Source organism: Populus euphratica, unplaced genomic scaffold (genome assembly GCF_000495115.2).
Source record: "Populus euphratica unplaced genomic scaffold, PopEup_1.0 scaffold218.1, whole genome shotgun sequence".
Classification (NCBI taxonomy): Eukaryota; Viridiplantae; Streptophyta; class Magnoliopsida; order Malpighiales; family Salicaceae; genus Populus; species Populus euphratica.
In genome coordinates this window covers 290,156-300,112 of record NW_011500100.1, presented here as the reverse complement: position 1 = coordinate 300,112, position 9,957 = coordinate 290,156, and the positions used below count along the sequence as shown (strand labels likewise).

The 9,957-nt window shown below is 26.6% G+C and overlaps 1 long non-coding RNA gene across 1 annotated transcript in view; it reads left to right on the top strand.

Moving 5' to 3' along the window:
* The first annotated feature begins 1,252 nt into the window (after positions 1 to 1,252).
* Positions 1,253 to 9,957, top strand: part of LOC105109441 (uncharacterized) — a 23,018-nt gene continuing 14,313 nt past the window's right edge. Inside the window, exon 1 of the long non-coding RNA XR_839253.1 lies at positions 1,253 to 1,263. This is a non-coding gene — a long non-coding RNA (uncharacterized LOC105109441). The remainder of the gene's footprint in view (positions 1,264 to 9,957) is intronic.

Genomic DNA, 9,957 nt, shown 5'->3' with positions numbered 1-9,957 from the left:
GGGTGTTATATAAGAGAATTAGGAAGGAGAGAAAGACAGAAAGGGAGAGGTCTTCGTGGAAAGAGTGAGCCTTAAAGTAAATAACTAGGGAACAAATAAAATAGCAGCGAAACTTTTATGGTTAGCAGCGAGCTTCTTGCTTCGTTCTTTTTCAAAGCTTATGTGAAAACTCTTCTTCCTGGAAGCTGCAAGGATCACAGGATCTTCCTGAAGGTTCTTAAAAGTAAAGTTTGTTGGGTAGAGAACTATAGCTTGTTTGCAACTTACATATGGTGAGATAAACGTGAGAGCAGGAAAATTAATAAAAGTAGAAGATTTTGTAATTGTGCCAAAACCATATAGTAATTGACAATTGCATCAACCTGTAAATACAAGTACTCGGATTGACTATCAAAGCACTTGATACATCCACATGCATGTACGGTACTTTTAATTTGGCACCAAAGTTTATAACAATGCCGAAATTCCAAATTTATAGACCAATATTTGTTCAACATGCAAGCATCAATGTCTCAAGAGAGTTTCCACTAGCGACACATGTGTCTGGCTAGTCATCAAGATTAGCTAGTGGGACAAGTTCCAATTTCTAAAGGGTGGAGCTCTGGCGTCGGGAACCAACTGAGATCTGTCGGATCGCTTTAATGGTTGATTATCGTCTTTGTGCTACGCATTTTTCAGCTCACTTCTGTACGTACATATACATACAATACAGCGTCCCTTAGTGTCCGGCGCGTGTACGTTTAAGACGGTGAAATGAAAGGGAAAGGGGGCAGGCTTTTAAAGTGCTAATTAATGAGATGAAACAGACAGGGAGAATCCATACATAAATATTCATCTTTGATATAAAACATGTAGTTGCAAATGGAGGAGGTTGATGGCGATGCAACATGGAAAATTTTCATTTTCATTTGTGGCATCGCTCCAACTGAAAGGAAATTTCACTGAAGTTTCCTTCCTCACTCTTTGTACGCATGTTAGAATGTGCCCTCTTATCTACTCCAGCTTGTAATGGTTAGAATATTGAATAGTAAGGATCAGAAGAGAGAAACTAGCCAGTACTCCTCTTAAGTGAATTAATTGATTAATGCTCCCTAGCTACTTTGAGAGTGCCAATGATGTTTCTAACACAGCACTAGTGATAAGAAAGGGACGCACGCTTCCTGCACGATCTTTAGCTTTAATTTTCAGAGAAAATCTTGAAACCGCGTACGGTCTATAAGTTAGTTGCATTTTCAGAGAAGGGTTAATACTGAAAAATTAATGGTGTTTCTTTAGCTTACTGATAACATTAAGAAATAATACAACTAGAAGCAGTGCATGGTTTCATGCCTTGCAAACATGTCTATAAGGGGAAAGAAACAACTCCCTCTGACGATTTCTTCACTTCTGTGGAGCTCACTTCACTCATTAGAGATTCTGAACTATATTCTTATAAGATTTTTAGCCAGTTTGTTTGGTTTTTTTTTTTATTTAATTTTTTTAAATAAAATTATTTTTTTATTTACTTGAAATTATTTTTTAATATTTTTAGATTATTTTAATATTTTAATTAATATAAAAATATTTTAAAAAATAATTATTATTACATTTCCAAACACGCAATTTATACTTATAAAGTGCTATGACATTAAATATTAAAACTCTAGTGTTGTTCATTGTGTAATAACATCTACTTGTGTAAGAGCTTGGAAGTAAATTAAGTACATGAACATGTAATATCTCATGCCTCTCCAATTTCATGTGTTTTTGAATTAATAATAAATAATAATATGGGCATTTATATTCAATTAACATGTATAACGTTATACATTCTTTTATGCATGTGACTATCGACTAAAAAACCTTTTTCTTTTAAATGAAAAGACAATTCATATTAATAAAAAATTTATTGAATAGGATTTAATAATATAAGTTGATTAAAATATAACCTTAATTTATAATCAAATTAGTGTCAATTTGAATTTACGTCAAGCAAGCGGCATAGACCGTTCCTTTGAGATAAGACACAACCTTTTGGTAATGGAGTAATCAAACTGGATCTGTTGTCTCCAAGTGAAGATATCATGTCAATGATTTGAGTTTCAAATTCTAAAAGATTTTGAAATCCTGAAAAAGTAGACGTGAGCGGCATGGATAGAGACGCTAAGCATGCTTTTGCGAACAAAAGCTCACAATTCACACTCAAAAGGTACCCACACAAATGCGTCAATTTTCCACAAAGATGCGTCAGTTCTTAAAGTTTAAGGACATGATACGTTATTAGAAAACTATGCTTGCAATTTATTTGTTTTTTTTATATATATTTAATGTATTATTTTTCTAAAGGAAAAATAGTAAGTATTAAAAGTAAATTCAAGTAGTTAAAAAATATTGCAAAAATAACTACACATTAAGTCCGAACAAGAAACAAGGATGTTGAATTCACATTTTGCATTTCCTTTAACGATATTAATGAAGTTTCATTCATGAAAAGAATAACGTTTTGACATGGTAAAACTAAGATATGCATGATCTATTGTAAAGAACATTGTCTTCTTGATGATGTGCAAAATGAAAACAACACTTGTGGAGTGTCTTTGAGATATAAGATAACTATTTCCAAAATATTTCCAACAAAAATAAATAAATTATTATTTAAAAATACTTGATCAGAAATATCTGATACATTTCATAAAGTATAAAATTAATTATCTCACGAGACACGAACATAATTAGAGTGGATAAGTGAGGGTTTTTGAAGGATTATTTGTGATTCATAGATGTAGAACAAAGATTTTGGAATCCCTCCTTTCTAATGCACATTGGTTTAAGAGGGAAATGCTTCTATTATGTTAGTTCTCTTCATATATATATATATATGAAGAGAACTAAAATAAAATTAATTTTTTTTATTAACATGAGTGTTTGGACTAATCTACATATATTTATTAATTTTATGAGCTTTTAAATTAATAATTATATAATTTTTTAATAATTTTATGAGGATTTGAATTTATAACTATTAGAAATCAAATTCAAAACTCAAAATTAATTTTTAACTTAAAAAAAGAAGAAGAAATATCTGTGATTCATGTCTGTGGCCTCAAATGCTGACCAAGCATGCCCAGTTCTTACGTCATTTCAAGTTTAGTTTTTCTCCTTTCTTTTAGATGGTTTTCAAATGAAATATACAAGTGAAGAGAAAAGGGCGACTCTCACATATTTATAATTTATTTACAAGCAAATCTAAATGGCTGGGGAGATTTATTGTGTAAAATGTACTGTGGATTTTCTTATAAAATACTGTAGATTTATTGTTCACAGTTTTATTTCATCTCTTGTTTTATTTAGATCTTATAGGACTAAATTGTAGGTTAATATAGGCTAATTTATTAGGAGATGGTAAAATTGAAAAACAAGAGATCAAAGAAAAAAAATGAAAGAAATGAGTGGTTTTTTTGGACTTTAAGGTGAAATACCCATTTTAACCTTAAAACAAAATAAAAAAACATGTTATTGGAGATAATTTTAACCTTAAAACAAAATAAAACATACCCATTATTGGAGATAATTTTCACAACAATCCATTTGTAATTGCCAAACTTAAAAGGGGGTAATTAAGCCATTTTTTTTAAAAAAATTATAATACACAATAAAATAATTATTATATTTTTAGATTCAAATTTTTTTTAAAGTTTATGTTCAATGGTGTTTTCATCTTTAATATTTTTATAGAATACTAAAATGACTTCCATATCTTTAAAAGTGGATTTTATATAGTTTATGTTCTTGGACATTTTTGTATTTGCACTTATGATTTTTTTTTATTAATATCAAATTTAGGGATAATTTTATAATTTAATATATATACAAATATTATTAAAAACTTTATACATTTGGGCAACCCCACCTTCATTTAGATAATAGGTGCATGGTCATTCGATGATCAAATATCATTTTTCATGGCTAAATTTGAATTGGCTCAACGTCCTCTCCTTGAGGAGATAATGAGTATGTCATATGAGTATTCAATTTAGTATTAATGATCTTTTTTTCTTACACCTTATTTTCTCTCCTTTTAATTTTCATGTTACTTTTTTAAAATTTCAAAGTAATCCATTAATTTTAATTTTTTAGGATTTGGTTTTTGTTTTTTTACTGTTTTTTTTATTTAAAATAATTTATAAAATTAAACTTTGTTTTTAATTTTGCATCTTATATTTTTTTCATCTTTTAAATTTGATCTCAATTCTTTTAATTTCAATATGTTTTATCTAAGATCATTTTTTTTTTATAATTTCTTCCTCATATTTGTTTCATACTAAACTTGATTTTCACTTTAATTTTCTTTTTGTTTCATCCTTAACATTAAATTAATTTAGAGTTGAGCTTATTAATTGAAGAAAAATCTAAGATTTTGATGAGATGCGAGTTTCATATATTAACCCGGGTTCAAGAAGTTCATCTGAATTGTCTTGTTTTTCTTCTTCTTTTTTTATGCTCATCTTTTTTAGTTTCATACTTTAATATTTATTCAAATGGAGATCGAGCTCTATTATTTTTATTTATTTATTTTAAATAGAATTTTTTATTAATTGAAAAAATAGCTTGAATTATCTTAATTCTTTCTATTTTTTATTTTTTGTTAAATTTACTTTGATAATTTCTTAAATTGATTTTTTTTTTAATTTTATCATTCAATATTAAACTAGTTTTAATTTTTTTTAATTTTACCATTAAACATTTGATTGTTTAATAGTTGAGCTTCATAGTTTTATTTAATTCACTTTTATTAATGACTTTTTTATTTTTTATTTTTTACTAGCATGGATAATTCTTTGATTAAATAAAAAAAGTATTGTAAGAAAAAAATTATGAAACAAAACTGAGTATATGAACTTTATTATGAGATAAAATATCTTAATTTATGTTATTTTTTGATTTGATTTTGATTAAATAATTTAATGTGCATTAAAATATTTCAATTTATGATTAATTTTGTTATATAAAAAATATATTGAAAAAATTTATATATTTATATATTTTTTAAAAAATTATATGATACCCAGTAAACACAAGGAACATATTTAGTAGTATTTTAAACGTTGACAATATAATTGTGTTGTCTTGTCGAATTCTTCTAGCAGCTGTCCTGTCCTGGTCAAAAAGAAAAAAGAAACGAAAAGACCCTCCTGATTGGTGTGGGTAAGATGGACAAGTAATGGCATGATTTAAAATCCTTGGGCTTGTGCTTGAGGTTTATCTCTTGCTACATAAATGTAAATAATTTCGGGTATGCTTGAGGCTCATTTTCTTACTTATATAGTTTATGTCTTAGATTAAAATCTTTCTTTGGACTGTTAGATATATAATTCCAATACAAAACTTTCTTAAGTTTTTATACCTATAATTTAGCTTCTACAATTTACTGTTAATTATACTTAATCTTTATATTTAATTTAATTTTTTTTTATATACTTTCTTTATGGCTTTATACTATATCTTTCATGCATTTATTTTATTTGTTACATAATTTATTTTTCATGAAATTTACTTATTGCTTTATTTGATTGCTTTCTTTGCTATGCAATTTAATCTTTTATTTTTTTCTTGCAAGTTCCATGATCGATGTGAATTCTTTATGAATTTTTTTATTGCATAAAATCTTCACTAGATGTTACTTGATGTGGATTTTATAGCTTTGGGCTTTAGAACGTGGCTAAATATCATGCTTATGTGTTGTTGTGGGTTTGTAATATGCCTGTATGTTATCATTAACTTATTAAAAAATATAAAAAAATTATATGAAAAAAACTGTTATAATTTATAATGTAGAAAAAAACTATAATGATAATTTAAAAAAACATAAAAAAATAATGTAAAAAATATTGTAGCAATATATAGTGTTTTGTGATGAAATATATAGCTGTAATTCTCAATCAACTCAATATAAAATAAAATAAAATTGATAAGAATAATTTAAAAAAAAAGTCATAACAAAAAACCTATATGGGAAATAATTGTAGCAATTCACAATATTTTTTTTTAAAACCTATATGGGAAATAACTGTAGCAATTCACAATATTTTTTTTTAAACACAAAACTAAATTCTCAAACAGCTTAATATTAATAAGATAGAAGCAACAAAGACAATTTTTTTTTTAAAATCATATAAAATAAAACTCATATAGAAAAACATTGTAGCAGTTTATAGTGTTTTGTAAAGAAATATACAGTTGTAATTCTCAATCAGCTCAATATAAAAAAAATAAAAATGACAAGGATAATTTAAAAAAATTATAATAAAAAAACAATGTGAGGAATGACTATAGCAATTTACAGTATTTTTTTTATAATAAAAAGATAAATTCTCAACCAACATAATATTAAGAAAATAGAATAACAAAGATAAATTTGAAAAAAATCTTATAAAAAAACAAAAATCATAAAAAAAAAGACCCATGTAGAGTAACATTATAACAATTCACAATGTTTTATGAGGAAAACTATAATTGTAATTCTAACCTAACTTAATATTAAAAAAATAAAATTGACAAAGATAATTTTGAAAAAAATAAAAAATATAAAAACCATGTGGAGAAATATTATAGCAATTCATAATATTTTTTAAAAAACACTAAGCTAAATTCTCAAACATCTCAATATTAAAAAATTAAATTTGACAGATAATTTTATAAAAAAATACTTGTGGAAAAATAATGTAGCAAAATAAAAATCATGTGGGGGAAACACAGTAACAATCAACAATGTTTCAAAGAAAAAAACTATAAAGGTAAATTTTCAACTAGTTCAATAGTAAAAAAATAAATGTTTCAAAGATAATTTTGAAAAGAAAATACAAAAACAAAAAAATAAAAAAAATGAAAAAAAGGAGAAGATAATTTTGGAAAAAAAACTAAAAAAAGAAGAAAAAACATGCGAGAAATGGAAAAAAATAATAAAATAAAAAAAATATATGAGAAAGACTACAATACTTTCCTCACACCATTTAGAGTATTAGTTAATAAACCTCATGTTTATTGATCGATTTTTATCAACATAAACCTTTATGTTTACATGCTTAAATGTTGGGTAAGAACGAGGAATTAATGAATATTTGTGATGTTTGAATAAACTTTATTTTTTTAAGGATTTATTTGGAATTGTGATAGCTATTGTGATTTAAAATATTTTAAAATAATAACTTTTTATTTTTTAAAAATTAATTTTGAAATTAGCACATCAAAACAATATAAGAACATAAAAAAATAATTTTCATTAAAAAAATTTAAAATTTTAAAAAATAAGATTTGTATTGTATTTCCAAACATACTTTTAATCTTTAAGAAGTTTTATCAATTAGAGGCACAAAAAGGAAGGACTCAAAAATTTAGTATTTGTAACTTAAAAAATGCATATCAACCAAACAATGAGCAAATAAATTAACCATTTAAACATAAACAATTTCCCATTTCTTTTTAGATTATAAGAACAAATTAAATTGTTTGGTTAGTGTAATCCTCCAAATTCAATTCCCTGCATTGCTGCTAGAGTGCTCCAATGCAACAGGTCAACAGCTGTGGCTTTTTTGGAAAGAAAATGAAAATTGTTCATTTTATTTAGTGAGAAAGCAAGCAAGCCAATCAGAAATTTAAGAAAGGAAAAATGACATGGGCGTCTAACAATGGCAATCAAAGCAAGACTACAGTAGCTGATCAGTTCAGCACCGTTTTTTAACCAAGAAACAATAATGAAGAGCCTTCCCTTCTTAAAATTCTGATTATTATTTCTTTTATATTTGCTAAAATCTTCATTTTCTGCTGATTTTATTACTCCAAAGCTACCTCTTAGAGATGGTGAGACTTTAATCTCTGCATCTCGAAGTTTTGAGCTTGGTTTCTTCTCTCGTGGAAACTCAAAGAACAGGTACCTGGGAATATGGTATAAGAAGAGCCCTGACAGTTGCGTGGGTTGCAAACAGGAACAGCCCTATCACTGATCTCTGTGGAGTTTTTAACAATCGGAAATGATGGGGACCTTGTCCTTCTCAACCAATAAAAGAACGTTATCTGGTCTTCAAATGTGTCGGCAATCATAGAAGGTCATCCTGAGGCACAGCTCTTAGATTCTGGAAACCTTGTTATGAGGGACCAGAATAACGGCACAAGTAGGGAAAGCTATCAGTGGCAAGAGTTTTGATCACCCATCACATATACTTTTAACAGGAATGAAGCTGGGATGGGACTTAAAGGAGCGGTCAAGAAAGATACCTAACATCACGGAGAACTACAAAGGACCCTTCCCTGGGGATTGGACTATTGAAAAAAAAAAAAAAGGGTATGCTACCTAATTCATAATTCATAAGAATAAACATAAGAATAAAACTAAACAACAAGAAGAAAAATAAAAAAAATGAGATGAATGATATTTTATGAAGAGTTTTTGAAGAAGATATACATTTCTAGTCTTTTTCTATATCTTTCTCAACTTGTGTATTATGCTTAAGATTACAAGCCTGTTTATAGGCTTTAAGTTCTGGACAATAAAAAAAATTAAACTATTCAAAGAAAATTCTAATCTAATAAGGAATCTAATATTTTAATTAAACTAGGATTCTAATAAACTAGTTTATTACAAATTCTTTTTCATCAAGGACTCCTATATTAATTAGGATTCCTCCTTTAGTTAATATTAAAACTCTTATAAATTTTAAATTTTATTAAGCTAAATCCTAGTTGATATTAAACTTCAACACCCCCCCTCAATTATAATTGTTGTTATTCTTTCATCTTTTCTTTCTCTTCACGATATCGTGTTTTAATAGCATTGATATTGTTTGCATTCCATCATTACTAGAAATTGATGAAGGTAGTTTCACCATTGTACTCAACATTAATTTTATTTTTTCAAATCACGTTTGTGTTTCTAAAACTTTAATCGGATTTGTGATTTTTCTAAATAAGATTAAGTTTTTTGGTTTGCATGTCTTTAATTTTTTGTAGCTTACCTTTAGTGTTACCAATTAAAGCAAAAAACTTTATTGTAATCAATTCCTTGCTTTTGACTATAGTTTTTTTCTTCGAATCTTGCCTTGTAGCTTTTTTCTTCTCTTTTGACATTGTTCTTTTCTTTGTAAATCAACTTAACATCTAAAGCTTCTTTTGTTTTGGTTTAGAAACCAATTTTCATGTGTTATTTTTTTTTCAATTGATGCAATCTCTGACTCGACCAAAAAATTGATGTCTTCTCCCAAGTGCTGGAGTGTCAAAATAATAAATAACTCGGTAAGATCGGAATCAAACTATAAGGATATTAATTGTATAAATTATAAGCAGCAGCAGTAACAACAACAACAACAACAACAATAATAATAGAAGAAGAAAAAAAAGAAGAAAAAAGTTGATAAGAATTTTAAGATGGAAGAGCAATGTGAGGATTAAACAATAATAATAAGAAATATCAAGGTTAGAGAATCCACTAATTGTATTTTAAACAAGTATAGTATAAACTCTTATTATTCAACTGGAAACCATCTCCTTTCCAATCGGATCATAAATTGTTAACATGATTACATTAGTTATTTTACTCGAATAATGCTATTACTTGTAAATGTTATCAGACATTCATGATTATAACTTATGTTAACAACAAATCAAGTTCCTTTCATAGCATAAATGTAGGTTATATTATACGGTTGAACTATGAAAGTGCTAAATATTTGTTGTACCAAGTGTTATACAACATAAATCTAGATTAATCATTTAACAAACAAAGTATTAAAAGTGAATAAGATAATAAATACAAAACATGTTAGTATCAAATATTAAGATCCATGTTGAGTTTACACTATATTTATTATTACACCATTACTATAATCTTTTCATCTTGACATAATAAACCCAACTAAACATAATGAATAAGATAAACAAAAATAAACAAGATAAGAACATAAATAAGATAAAAGTTAACTAAGTAAA